General features: G+C 41.0%; 1 protein-coding gene and 1 long non-coding RNA gene across 7 annotated transcripts in view; one reads left to right on the top strand and one right to left on the bottom strand.

Annotated features, from left to right (window-relative positions):
* LOC107217106 (terminal nucleotidyltransferase 5C) overlaps positions 1 to 15,624 on the bottom strand; it is a 74,505-nt gene that overhangs the window by 28,640 nt on the left and 30,241 nt on the right. For 4 of the 6 annotated variants that reach the window (XR_006906387.1, XR_006906386.1, XR_006906388.1 and 1 more), the window contains exon 1: positions 8,919 to 9,639. The exons of 1 other annotated variant lie outside the window; for it this stretch is intronic. The gene's annotated coding sequence lies outside the window, so the exon portion shown is untranslated. Of the gene's footprint in view, positions 1 to 8,918; positions 9,640 to 15,624 lie in introns of those variants that run through there. One more of the 6 variants, XM_015654480.2, reaches the window with a different exon arrangement.
* Positions 14,303 to 15,624, top strand: part of LOC124296570 — a 30,003-nt gene continuing 28,681 nt past the window's right edge. The window contains exon 1 of the long non-coding RNA XR_006906391.1: positions 14,303 to 14,672. This is a non-coding gene — a long non-coding RNA (uncharacterized LOC124296570). The remainder of the gene's footprint in view (positions 14,673 to 15,624) is intronic.

Raw genomic sequence — 15,624 nt, 5'->3', positions numbered from 1 at the left:
TAAAACTGCAAACCGGAAGAGAATCGCTTTCTATCGCAAAAATTTCTCATCTCGCCCACGCAACCCCGCGTTATCCGATACATCCATACCCACCTCCTCACTCTCCTCTTTCACCCGGCCAACACCGTCGGCGTTGCCGCAACCTACCACCTACGCGTATTCCAACGCGTGGGCGACGATTTGGGTTCTCGGCGAAAGGTGGAGGGTGGAGGGTGGGTTTCGGCGGGCTATGACGTCAGACGCGTTACAGGGGTTCACCATTCATCAGTTTGCAATTTGCTCCTTCGCCCACTTTTCGACGAACAACGGATCGGGATAATTGCAAACGGACCTGACATCGACTGATTGTTCGGTCTTGTTGTTCTTGTTATTAATATTACCATTATCATTATTATTGATATACCTTGCGTTCGACGAAGAAATCTTCGTTACCGGTATTAGGTATACGTGTAACAATGATAACCGTACAGCTGGAAACAGAGATGATAGATTCAACGTCGAGTTTGCGGATGATGTAAAAATCAATATTGAACATTCTTTTTTTGGATTACAAATAGAATGAAACGTCGAGTTATTGTACGTATGAAAAACTGTGCATTGCATATCGATGACAGTGTTAATTTTCTATTTTTTCTAATCTTTTCTTCTTCCCCGCGTTTTCGTCAATTTCATTTCTCTGCTACGCGCATAAAGCTTGCTTTTTCTTCGTCACACAACACATACCTCTGTATATACATATACTCGTACCTCAGTGGATCGATGATGGGTTATGTAACTTTGTCATGTACATAAATACATGTATAAAACTCCGACGCCGCGGTATATCGTTATCATTATTATTACTATTATTATTATTGTTATCATGATAATAATCATCATCATAATCATCATTATCATCATCATCATCATCATCATCATCATCATCATCATCATCATCATTATTATTATTATTCGTGAACGTCACGCGAATCGGAAAATTTTCGACAGCGGATAAGAGAAGATGTGGAGCTTGAGAGACTACTAACCTTGATAAAGTAGAGAAAAAAAAGCGACAACGAAGTATGGAAGAAATTGAGATGTAAGGAAGTACGAGAGAAGATGTAACGAACATGTTTTACGAGCAAATAAAAAGAAAAAGAGACACAGAGAATCACCTTTAAATTCCTCGTTAAATCAACGTTCCAAACACTATAACTCGTTACAAAATGTAATGTAAGAGGACACATACACACAATATATATATATTTATATTACACAATGTACAATGTTATACAAAGACCGAAGTTCAAGGCACCTGGCAAGACGAGTAACAGTGTACTTAGGTGGTTGACTCTTTCGAGAGAAAATAAAAGTCTGGTGCGGTTACGCCGCTGGGGAAAGGGGAGGGGGGGCGGCGGTGATAAAACAACGTTCGCCAAACTACGAAAAATACATCACGGCAAGTAGGTATCGATGATGGCGTGCGCGTAGGTGTCAATGACACGTTAAATCAAAAGAGCGTAGTTAACGGGTAATTTTTATTTCATAGCCAGCTTCCTTCAAAAATCGTCACACGATTAAACCGTTCCAAACTTTTTACTTTCCCCCTTTCTTTTCATTCGCGCGACGCGACGTCTTACATACTTAATAACAATTATCGATCATCTCGGGGGAAAGAGAGAAAGAGAGAACGAGAGTGAGGAGAAACAAAATTTTTTGTTTTATATACCGCGCGTCACGTTATAATTATATAATCGTGTTACTCTCGTCGCGCGATAGAAGAAAAATATAATCTACACGTACATACATATATTTTCTCTACCAGCGGTTTAAATACGATTATGATAATGACAATAATGATAAATAATGATATTTGTTTTGAAACGGTTCGTACATGTTTCCAGGTAACGCGGATTCGCACGTTGAACACGACGACCTACGTTAATTGTCGCTACCATACATATGTTGTACAATAATTATAAATAATCATAACAACTCCAACGATGGCCAACATCCCTATATTTTTTAATTATTTCGGCGTTTTTTCTCCCTTCTTCTTCTTACTTTCCATTTTGATCTCTCGCACAAATACTCAGCGGTCGTTGATCATCCGCGATGCTTCAAGTCACGAATTGTAAAATAAATCTGTATTATATGAATGGTGCGTGAGGTTGATAATAAATCTATCAACCGACACGAACTAGCAGCTCTTCTCGCTCGCCTGTATTATGAATTACAGACGCGTATTTAAATAACCGCATTACACACATGACGAGAGTACAGAGTCGCGCAATTCTCGCCTTATGGCATTTCGCTGTTAAATCCGACAACGTCGTCGTGAAATCTGCGTACATCGAGCACATCGCGTAACATATTAACATGCGCGAGGAGCGTAGAGAGAATTCCGAGTCATTCAAGATCACGACGTAAATTGATCGCGTTCCGATCGTACATGACGCGTGATACATAAATAAATATCATCGGCTGATATCAATCTGTAACGTACAGTGCAACGGATGTTCCATATATAATATCTATTTGACGGAAGAAAAGACGACGAATTTAAAAATTCACGCTCGGTAATAAGAGTTGTTTCTTTTTTTTTTTTTTTCATCCCACGGGTAATCATGTCGGCGTACAATAAACGCAAGTCGTAAGCAATAACATACCTTGTAAATGCGTTCGCGTTATCCGTGTACAAATGTCGGAGAATGGCCTATTTGCGTGTGGTATAACGCATATTAAACCTTTCATTAAACAATAAAACTCCGTGCTCCGATAAACGAAAATTTTTTGAAAAGATATTCAATATTCAAATTAAAAGAGACTCTCTCATTGACAGGGATCTTCGTTCCTCTTTTGTAATTACAAAAAAGCAACAACGACTCTGTTCTATTCTCTTTGACATATACGTACCCATAGGTGACACGTGATTTACGATATGTATGCGCACATGTGTAACGTACATGTACATGCGTTGCATCGACGACGGTTCCTGGCTGCTGGCTGCTGCGTCATCTCCGTGCTCCGGGTACCGTAACAAAATGACGAACGACGGAATATTTCGCTCATGTATTACGCAGAGTATGTACGTACATACATACAAATAAACAAACAAACAAACACACATCGTCGAGTCATGCGTCTTCTATTTATTTCTCTCTCCTTCCAACGTACAGGATGAATAAACCACGTGCAAAAATCTATCCTACACTCATATTACGCACAATCATTAAAACATTGAAATCCGTTAATCACGTTACAAACATAATACAAAGTGCGGACGACGACGAAATATTTCGCACGCCGATACCTGTCTACGCAGATATTTATTCGATCGAACGGATCCAATTTTTTGCGCTAATTGCTACACGCGCTGGGGTGTATTAAGTTGACGAACGCAAATTGACCGCTGCTGATTCGCGTGTTTGTCGCTGAGAAACGAGTAACGAGATACGACGCAGGCGTTGCTATTGTTGTTGTTATTATTTAATATCGAGGAGAGATTGTTCGTTACGCGTATACCTGTATAAATCAATTTCGCAAATCAACGTTATTACGTACACCTTGTAAGTATTATACCTGCTATTATTACACGAGCGTAGAAATCTAGAACGCGGTGACGTGAGGTTGAGGGGTGAAATGAAAATTCACCCTCGCCCTCGGCCGACAACAATTTGTACAGTGTAATTGGTATTTGTCGGGAAAATTGATCTAACGATCGTGAATTTTACCCCCGAGAGTTACCTCTGACGGTTGATTCAAACTGCAAAATTAACGATCCGGTTTGGATAGGTCCGCAGAATTACGGTGTAACGTGTCTCTCCGGATTCTCTTTTACCTACCGTACAACCAAAGTTTTCCTTTTCATCCCGCAAATAATTGCTTGGTATATAAATAAGTTGAAGAGAGAGGAAAGAAAGAAAGAAGTAGGAGAAATTGTTTTAACGATAGAAAAACACCCTTGCGTTATAATTTAATCTGACCGAGCCGAAACTTTGAGGTAATGAAAGTTTTACCTTCTCCGACTTGTAACGTCGAGTAGTTTGAAGAGAAAAATTATTCATTAGCAACACAGTGCGGCAATAACGGCGACTGCGACGGCGGCGGATATAAATATTTTAACAACAAAGGTCGAGCGGCCAATTATCGCTAAGATCATAATTGCGAGTGTCGTGACTGTAAGACTCAAGGTTCGGCGCGTATCTTACACGAGGTATTGCAATTATTCTTACATACGGTATAATTAATCGGAGGAGGGTTGAAAACAAGAGGAAGTTATCGCTTCGAATTATGTCGAAAGAATTGCGCGTACGCAGATATCGTCGGTATTATTGTGTGTACGATAAAAGAAAAAGAGTAACGAATAGAAAGTTGTTATCAAACGACAAAGGTGAATAAATAAATAAAACAAAGAAAAGAAAGCAAGCCAAGGTCGCGACGACGACTTTCGTTGATCCTCGTAATTTGCTTGACAGACGGAGGTAAAAATTTATTATTTCAGCAAGGGCAAGGTCGCGAAAGATAGTACAGAGGCGATATTACATCACCTCGAAGTAGTTGGTAAACGTGTTATCGCAACGATTCATGCCGCGGAAAAATCGTTATTACGCAATTTTCCAACTTTTTGAATTTCAATGAACCGTAACGAAACGAAATATATTCACACTTTGCAATCGTACTTCGTTGAAAATCGTTGTAAAAATAAGAAAACAACGACCGTTTTCTCAAAGTTTCGCGAGGATAACGTTGCTAACTTCAATCCTCGTGATATTACTCGTATAATTATACACATATAACACAATTATACCTTGTGTATAAATAGCAATGTACGTACAATATTTTGCAGATACTTGAAACGCTGAACGATGGTCGAACCCATCACCGGAAGTAAATATTTCCCGTCCACCGAGGTAGAAGGAAAAAAGAAAAGAAAGATAATAGAAAAAGAAAACCGTACAAGTGTCGATTTATTATTCCAAGTATCAATTTTCAAACTTTTCGTTACGCCCGAGTATAATCTATCCGGAGTATGATTATTCTGGCAATATTTGAGTGAAACGTTGTGTAATTATCTATTGACTATTATATCTTCAAACACGTAACTACCATGATAAAGTGTATTTATTTGTGTTGCGTTACACATGCAATACGATATGTTGTATATGTATTACATACCCGCCATTAGAGTTCACAAATCGTACTTGACACGAATCCCTCGTTCAAACAACCTTAACATAACACAAGTAGGTAAACGATGCATAATCGGATCAGAGAGCGTTGTATCTTATACACATGTGAAAGCTAGTTTGAATAAAGAAAAAAAATAGATAAAAGTCTCGGCTACTCTCAAGAGATATGTATATATGTGTATATATATATATATATATATATATATATATATATATATATATATATATATATCCAGATATCCGAGGGAGGGAGAAGGGAGATGATGACGAAAAAAACAACGCGAGTCAAGTCAAGTGCTTCTCTCTCACGCAGATAAAACGCCCCCACATTGTACATAGAAACGTATAATATTCGGTACATTCTCGTGCATGTATAATATATGAATGAAAATGAAACGAGGCGAAGCGAAGTAAGGAAAGAAGGACGGAAGGAAGGAAGGAAGGAAGGAGCGAGAGAATCGAGGAGGGAACGAGACGGACTGTTCGACGTGTTTTAAACCAGTTGCGAACGAAGTTGAAAGTTCCCCCTCACTCTCCTCTCCCATATTCCTGCCTGCAGGCCTCGCAAGAGTCCAAAGACCGCAAAGTTAACGAATGGCAACGAAGCCGGTGGTGATAATTGCCAAACTAATTGTTAAGCGTACAGACACGCGTGAAGCGGTAAAAATAAAAATGAAGAAGAAAAAAATTCTTGAAAAATAAGTACATCGGATAAGTGCCTACACGCCTGTACCTACACAACGAGTATAAAACGTGTTGTTCTCGAATACGTGCCTATGTATAATATTTTATTCTCTCGGGCTGTAAACAAGCTTCGCGTATTATTTTCAATTTTATTTACTTTCTTTTTCTCTCTTTCTTTCTTTCCCCTTATTTGAACGCTATGATAGTACGCCGAGAAAAAAGAGAAAAAAAAAAAAAAAAAAAAAAAAAAACAAGAAATAGAAGAAGAAGGAAAAAAAGAGATAGAAGAAATGTATATATTAGATTCGCCCAACTGTAAATAGATTAATGTAGTGTTTCCGGTAGGTCGAAAATACAATTACATAAATTACACACGCGATGACGTCTTATGCATAGAATTGGCCTAAGGCGACACAGAGTTTGGCATGCGTACACCTACTACACGCTTAACATGATAAGCACTTGATATCTATGATAATTGAGTGAGAACAAAGTGAGGAAGAGAGAAAAAAAAAAAGAAGTTATTGCGACGGTCAAGCATCGTCGACGTGTAGTTTTCTCTCTGCGTGAAACGTTGGCAAAGAATGAGATTTGGGCGTAGGCAAAAAAACAAAGAAGGAAAGAAAAAAAAAAAGAAAACAAAGAGAGGAATAAAAACGAGTTCTATATATCTAATCTGCACCGTCACGCACGTACCACTCACACACACACACACACACACACACACGCGCGCGCGCGCGCGCGCGCATTGCAATAATACATGTGCATATGTGCGTTAAAATAAATGATGATGCACAATACAAGCAAGCGAGCGTCGCGATTAAAAAGAAGTTATCAGATAACCGTGAAAAGACCGCTACATTGTGGTTTTAATTAGTTGAAGAGGAGAAAAGAGATAAGCAAATAAAAAGGAAAGAGAAGGATAAAAAAAAAATAAAAAAAAATAAATAAAAAAAAAACAAAAACACTGTACATACATGCCCAACTACACGATGATAACTCGTAATGGTGTGTAGTAACTCGGTTCAGCCGCGGTAATTTAATAAAATCGGATTGCAGCCCTATTTTTATGCGAGTCAAATCTCCCTCCGCGGCATTTTCAGCGGTTGGACGTACGGTTATTTTCAGATTTGTGAACTTGTTTGTGCCGACGTGTTTCGCTTATCGTACGTACACGCACGCGCACACTTGTTAACTAACATTGCTCATTGTAGAACGGGTCTCGCCTGATGTGTAGTAATTACATATCGTAATTACGATACGTTACTGCGAGGTACATAATGTACGTACGTACAGCAGATCGCACCAAGCCGGTAAAACATATGTATTTATCATCATTCACGCGCTGCTCGGGCACAGAAATAAGGCGAGCACACGTTTTGTCCAAGTTCGAAATTGTTTGAGGGGACGCCCTTGGCCTCAGAATATCGACGTCGAGGTATTTCAAACGCGAAAAAGGACTCAACGGCCTCATTCTGTACGCAATTCTCAACGAAAACACTCCGATACCTTTTCAGTTGACGCAGGAGTAAAGAAATGGTATAAACTTTACGAATTTACTATTACGGTTACGTAGAATTTGTCCAATTTCCTTATTTCTGCGTCGAGTGAAAAGGTATTGGAGTGTTTTTGTTCAGGATTGTGTAAAGAATGAGGCTGTTTGGCCCTTTTTAGATTTTGCGAAACGTGGACTTTGATATTTGGAGATATATATACATCGTTAACGAAAAAATGTTATCCTTGTTGCGATTAACGGGTACGGAATTGAAAATTTACCTTATGCTTCCTTGATGTTTCCTTAATTTACTGGTGAAAGTAAAGAGGAAGAAAAAAAAATAAATAAATAATGGAGAAAACGAGATTAGAACATATTTTTACATACTCAGAATATCAGCATACCGTACACGCGGGGACCAACACTAAAATGATGAATAAGATGAACGAAGTTTCGACGAAAATATCAGCGACACGATGTAAAAGGTTTCCTCCTCCGTCAAAATTTCAAGTAAAAAAATTAGAAATTGAGATATTTACAGAGCAGTTGGATTAAAATTAGTAAAAAAATACGGGTTTGCGAGTTTCTCCAAGGGTGAAGTTAGCAACGTTAGCGTATGGAAACATTGGAAGCCATAAAATCACTATTTAACAATTTTCTAGTGACTTTGAAGTGGCCGAGTTTGAAAAATACGAATAACTTTTGCCGTATTACAATTTACGTTTCAAACATTCCTAAAATTACGAAATAACAGATTTTCCGAAACACGAATCGTTACGATAACGTTGCTAACTTCAACATGACGACCCAAATCATACGAGCAGCGAGTCTCTCAACCGTCGGATAAAGAACCGACGGTATAATAATATAGAGTGAAATTAAAGAAAGAAAGAGAGAAATCTGGATAGTCGGAAGAGGAAGGAAGAAGAAAGAAAAAAAAAAAAACTGCATCACTTCGCCGCTCCGACGTAGGGCGAGCGAAATACGACAACGAAACGAAACGAAACGAAACGAGATGAGGAACGGCGAATATTCGAGAGCGCGACGCGCGACGTCGCGACGCTCCGGGAGGTTCTAGAAGCCGGACAGAGGCAACGTGTACCGCGTTATAGACGTTGCGGGTGTTTTTCCGCCCGCGTTGTCCCTTCCGCTTCAATGAACGCGAAGACGAGGAGAGAGAAGGAGTGACAACGAAAGAACATGTTGATCGAAGTTGGTACGGCTACCTACTTTAACGACGCGTGTTCCGTGAAAATGGGTTACTTCGTTAACCCTTTAAAATTACACGATATTCGGCTGGTAAATCATAAACAAAGAAAATGTGTTAATATTTTGAAAAGGCAATTCGTTTGAAAATATTTCTCTAAAATTCTACAACGATTTATATTCCTCCGGGATGTTTCGTCGGGTTAAGGTTACACGTCCTGACTTCAGTCTTGTCGTAATATTGACGTTCGACTCGCGGTGTATATCCTCAAAAACGTTCTTCCACCAACACGTACGATATCGTTAAACATGCACCGGTCCTCTGCGTCATGTGTACATATAACAGGTCAATATATACTCACGTATCGTTATATCGCAGGCTTAGAAGAACTCGACGTTTTCGGTCAGCGAAGGAGAACAAGGGGAGGACGAAGGGGATGAGATGTGGATAATTCGACGTGCCCCGTGTCCAAGATCCTCTCTCTTTCTCCTTCCTCGGAACGGATGAATGGATGGATGAACTGACTCGACTCTCTTCTCGGACAAACGTACCCCCGAGAGGTAACGACGAGAAAATAAATCTCTCTCCCCAACTTTCCTCCTCCGAGATCGAAAAGTGACACTACCGACAACAATCAATCGAAGAATAGGTATCGATGTCCTCAACGCACCACGCGTCCCAAAGTCCGTATTCCCCGACACACGCGTATTATTCAATTACATATACCCGCCGACTGTTCCGTTCGAACCGATCGAAGTCGCAAACCAAAGAAATTCAAATCAAATAAAAATAAAGGAAAGTAAAAATTGATCGGTACTTCTACCGCATTCCCACCTCCCGCGATTGCTCGTCGATCGATCAAAACACTATTTTAATGTAACCCCGACATACGTATATATATATATATATATATATATAGATAGATGTAAAAGGATCGCCTGGCTTTGCGTTTCGTTTCGTTGCTCGGCTGTCGAGTCGGCCACAACTACGGCGCGACGAAACGACGTTGCGACCGCGGCGTGCAAACTGGCGACTGACAACAACGAGCGAACGGCCGACTCACGACTGAATACCACCGAGATCCTCGCTTCGCCCGACGGCTGCTCGTGAAACGCGACTCGCTGACGGACGCCCCCCCACCACCACCCCCACCCCCACCTCCACCCCCCCTCGCGGAGCAATCCCGGAGATTTGACGTGTAGGTGAACGCGTCTCTACTTTCCACCGCGAGCTGAGCAGCCTGCCGCGATAATCTAGCCGACTGGCCGACGCTAGACGTAGAGAACAGCTGTTTCGTGATTCTCCAGCTAATTGTAAGCGGTTGACAGAGGCGGAGCGAGTTTTGGTTGAACCGACCGACGGCAACGCGTAACGCTTTGCGATTTTACTTGGCGTTGATTTTCTCACTGGTCTCGCGATTTGCGAATTTAGTACGGTGTGTGTTCTGCTCGTTCTTCGCGTGTAAATAATATTACAACACTTTTCGGTATCGCGGTAATTGAATACGGGTTCGTTGAGAATTGAAAAAGAATCGAACGAGACTGGCAGAAATTAATAGATAGGGAAAAATGCGTTTGATTGCTGTGTATAGACGCGTTTTCATTTTAAAGTCTGAAGCAGGATTGTTTTTACAATAACGTTGGATCACGCGGCGGCAACCTTGTTCACTTCACGTAACGTACGGAGATCTCTTGCGCGTGTATCTTTTGTCTATGATGACTGCTGGATCATTTTAAAGGAAGGGGTGAAACGGTCGATTTCACCCTCGGTAACAACATGTGCGTATATAACGTACGTAATAGGTACGTGATTGCGGATCGTAGCGTAGCGTTAGAGTGTAGGTATAATATCCTTATCCGGGCCGACTGCCAGTAAATTTCGATCTTTTTAAACTGGTAGCGATCCCCGGTGTCTCTTGTAATATAGGTGTACGGGATCGTTGCCAACTCGTGATCAAATTATAACAGGGTGAGAGGGGGGAGGGTATACATACTTACACATATATTATATACAACGTATACGAACAAATCACCCTATACAGAGTCAAAGTTCCCGGATATTTTTTTCCCGGTTTCAACGAGATTTTCTCATTCTTTCGAGCGCCGTGCGCGCGCGCACACACACACACACATATAGGTATATATATATATATATGTATACATGTATACATGCACGAAGTAAGAGGGATTTAATTGTTATCATTATGATTAATTGTTACGTCTCGTACACTCTCGATCGCAGACGATTAACGGCGATCAATCGGAGATTGTTATATCGCGGGCGAATAATTTAGGTAGATATATTAACCGTATGCGAGCCGCGTTCGCGACACGTGCGAATTACACGCTTGCACGTACATATTAATGTGTCAAACGGTAGAGACCGAGTATCGCCGGTCAAACGACACAGGGCACTTGTTGCCTTGACCTGAGCGACGTGCAGTTTAACGAACACGATCCGCGCCTACCGAATCGCCGATAAATAAATACATCACTGGGAGGGTGTACTTTGTTGCTGCGGTTTTTTTTTTTTTTATTTTATCCGCGAAAAATTACTGCATCAGAGATGTATAAAATCGTGGAAATTTCGAAGAAATCTATACTGTTTCGCGACACCTTCGTTATTTTTCGTCACATCTTATGCCGCGCGACCGCGTTTTAATCACTCCTCCCTCTCCCGCCCCTCGAAGACCTTTCTGACAACACATCGCGCATAGGTAACGTATAACGAAATTTCAACTCTGCATCGATGAATTAGTCGTTGGCGTTCCAGTATTTCTTACACTACGTACATAGGTATGTGTAACATATATTGCACCATATGGATATGTAAACATAACCGAACAAGATAACCTGATTACAATAGGAAGAATCGATTCTAATATTGGGCAAGAAGGCGAGCGAGCCGGCTGCCTTCGTACGATGTATACATATATAGGTGTGTGTGTATATGTATATATATATATATATATATATATACACACACACACAGCATCTAGGTACGCACACACGAATGTGTGTTACGCGAACGGGTTATAATGCGGTTGAAACGAACTGGGCCAATTAAAATTGCCGTGATCCAAGAGGCGGGGGATGGGAGGGGTGGGGAATCGAAGGCGGGGGCGGAGGGGAAGGCTGCTGCACAGGATTCGCATACGGAACAAAAAGACTCGAAGTGAAGGTGGTGAACGATGACGTAACGAGACCAATCGACTGCAAGCAGAGGTAGAAAGATAGGCAAGCAGGCAGCAGGCAGGCAACGCAGACTAAACGAAGACAGACCGAATCGTATCGGCTGCTCCGTTCGCGGCGAACGTCCTTCAAGGCCGTTCGCGTACGAAGTTGACTCGAGTTGCTAAATACACGTATTTATTTATTAATTTACTCGCTCGCGTCGCGTACCTGCGTAAATGTACGTTGGGGTGGTTTTTTACTTTTTTTTTTTTTTTTTACTTGCGGTATCCTTCGAAAAGTTGGTTTTTAGCCTGAGACGAAGCCGCGTGAACACCGGAACTCGATGGGAAAATTCGAAAATGTGACTCGTGTGGTTTGAATTTTTCAAACGCTCTGTTAGTTAACCGAAATATCTTGATAACCGTACTAGTTGGGTAGCGCTTTGCGGTGTTTCATTTTGTAGACGATCAAATTTTCTTTAACAACAGTCGAGATTACCGTACGTGACGTTACTTGTAACAGCCTTGGATCACGGGTGGGATGAAAAATTTACAGAATAATAAGGATCTTCATTCGTTCATTCGATGTACTCAAATTTTTACGTTCGTATGATATTAAACTCTAGGTGCACGCGTGGTGGGCCTTTTTTCCCAACGAGTCCCAACGACGAGGTGTAAATTCACTCCCACGAATCGTACCTCATGTGCTGTGTAGTTTTTTTGTACAATCTGCACGTGACGGAGATCGCGATTCGACGCTTCGACTCGATCAGGTGTCGGGTACGATGTTTTATAATCAACGGGTCATTCGCTCCCGTTCTTCTGTGAGAAAAGTCTCACCTCCGGCGGTAAGGACCGAACTAAATACCCGTCGTGTAACCGTGTTCTGATTATAGAAAAAGAAAAAAAAGTGAACGATATTATAATTTCCGAATTGATAGAAGTTAAATACATGCATAGGTAAGTAAAAGAACTGTGGAACTTGATCATATTCCGCATGCCCTGAAATGGTACGAAAAAAATAAACCCCGATACTGCGTAACGAGGCAATCGTGTAACATAACATCTCATTAATCAAATATATGTGCAAGGAAAGCGATAAAATTTTTAGAAAATATACGCAGATACCTTTGTATGTATGTTTTTCCCTTTCCCAAGCATTTCACACCCCGGAAATTCGCACATTTTGTATCAATCTATAACGTTCAAGTTTCTATGTACAATTGTGCTGTGTTTCGTGTGATACACGTGTTGGTATAATTGTTTAGAGAAGAATCTTCTCTCTTTAATTTGTCCCTCGCATGTACGATTACAATCAGTCCAACTAAACTGATACAAGTGCGGATTGATTCGTGCATATTAGAAGAGTGAGAGAGAGAGAGAGAGAATTCTGAATTTATCTAAGTCAACGATAAATCAATCACTTACAATTTACGTTTAAAACACTACGATTTATACGTTTTTCTTTTCTTCTGACGCCTGGGTCGTGCAAGATCGAAGAAAGAGACGCTGAAGAACCACGATATTGCGCCTAGGGGGCCATCCGAGTATCAGCCAAGGCTAAGACAGGGGTAGGCCATTCGGAGAAACGTTGTCAAATGTCACCCTACAGTATTAGACATTCCAGGCAAGCGTTAGCTGACATGGGAGATTCAAAGTGCGTGCTCAAAGCCAGCCAACACACGGCGTGTTTGAGAATAATAAAAATTTGTTTTAAAACGAGGTGTTAATAACGCATTAATTGCTCAGTAATAGTATCTTAGCAAATATAAGGTTCACTGCATGCATTTAAGAAGATAGACAATATATGATGTATTTAATACTCGATGAATAATAAATTCACGTTTTACTAAACATGTCAGAGTGTGTTGATAATTAATAATAATTAACATCCAATAAAGTAGGGACGAATTGATCAAGATGTGACTATAAATGGGTCTTGAGCCATTTCCAGGTAACAAATCTATCATCCAATAAACTTTTGAAAACGCGTTAGCTAACGTTAAGAACAAGCAGTGGGCAAAACAAGCAAACGTTACCGATCGTTGTCGCCCGGGGTGGGATGCAAAAATTTGCAAAAAACGCGTCAAGCGATATACTCGAATGGTCCGTGGGACAGAGTATCGTATGAAAAAATAATAAGCATACTATACTACGTAATTACGTATAAGGGAGAGTGAGCGTGCGTTATTTGTTCTTAATTTAAAACCCACGTTATGCGGTACATGCGAATGTGTGCGCGTATGTACTTACGTGTATAATAGAGAGATAACGGGCATATTTCACAAGAAATCGACACCGCAGCGCACTCGCGTATAATGTGCCAACGTACTAACGAGTCGAGATTTACGTTTTAGGTACAGGTATAGATATAAGTATGCACGCGGTCCGTAAGTGTACAAGTAGCGTACTCGTCTAGCAGGTAAGTAAGTAAGTAAGTAACTACTTTTACTCGGTTCGCCGCGCGTTAACCGTGGCGGGTTGCGGGTGTATCGTAACAAGGCCGGCAAGTTTTTAATCGAAGCCGCGAACAGACAGCTTCGTTCGTTCAAGTGTCACGTTTCGACGGACAGGACCTGCACCGTTGTTGCACAGGTTTATAACAAACGAGAGCTTACTCGCAGCGATCTTTCACGATTTTCCCTCATCGCGATCTCTTGCCTAATTCTGTTTTTTTTCCCCCTTTCCTTTTCGTTCTCCCCAACATTTTGCGCAAGTAATCTTATAACGTTTAGATTTGTATATCAAGCAAAAAAAGCTTTCCGAGAATGAGTATAATATGTATTAATTGTAAAATAAAATGCACGTAGATCCGTACGTTCTCGTCTCGTATGCATACCTATGTAGGCTGGTTACACCGCGATTGTGTTCAACCCAAGTCTGGTGTGCGTATAATGGAGAATCATACGCCAGCGGTTTGCAGTCACGACGAGCCTGCGATCGGTAAGTCATTCAGTAATTCAGTGCAGTATTTCAGTCAGTGAACGACAAAGTGTCCCTGACCCCGTAACCCAAAACACGCGTTTCGATTCGAACAACGGTAGAATTACGCTGCGGTAATAAGAACGCTCTCACTTAACGCGCTGCAGGCCGCGTGCTTGTATGCCCGCAGAACTCGCTTTTTTTTTAACTGGCCAGGGTATAGGTACGCAGAATCTTTAATTGTCGATTGTCATACTCGTAAAGCTGCGATGTTAACCCTAAAACGTTGAAAAAAAGACAACGAAAAAACACCCAGCGCGAGAGAAAAGCTTACGTTTTCGACACGAGACGCCGGACATGATTCAATTTCATTATCCGATATGTAATTGTAATTTTCCATAACAAGTTCCGTCGCAGCGGACCGTTGCCACTATTGCTGATTAGCGGTTTAGCTGTGACATTATACGGGCAAAGGGGAAGCTTCGAGCTTGGGCAAAATAGATTGTTGATTTGAAAGCAGCAGCGCGAGCTAGGCCAGCTAGCCTCTTCCGGTCTAGAAAAAGAACGCCTCGCATGTATCACATATTCGTTATCTCGGTGAAGCTCTCCTACGAACGTATATTACATAAACAGACACGCAACGTTGTGATACATACGTGTCCGGGTGATGATAACTGAGCAAACCGCGGTGGAAAATAGTAAAACAAATTTGCTTATTCAATTGTTGACCCCGTTCCACTGTGCGGTCGGCGGTCGCGTCGCGGTTTAATATTATATTTATAATAAGTAACAAAAACACATCGCGTGTTTAATGGAAATGGATAGCGACGCCCGATAACAATAAGCTAAAAATAATCGAACACGACTCGATTGAATCGGTAAAAGTTAATCGATTCACCGATTATATCTGATTTTTTTTAAACGGTACGCTTGAAAGCAAAATTTCGTAAATTTTAGCACGTAGTCGTAATGG

This window comes from Neodiprion lecontei, chromosome 1, assembly GCF_021901455.1.
Source record: "Neodiprion lecontei isolate iyNeoLeco1 chromosome 1, iyNeoLeco1.1, whole genome shotgun sequence".
Lineage (NCBI taxonomy): Eukaryota > Metazoa > Arthropoda > Insecta > Hymenoptera > Diprionidae > Neodiprion > Neodiprion lecontei.
The sequence above is the reverse complement of the archived record's forward strand: the minus strand, read 5'-3'. Positions and strand labels throughout refer to the sequence as shown.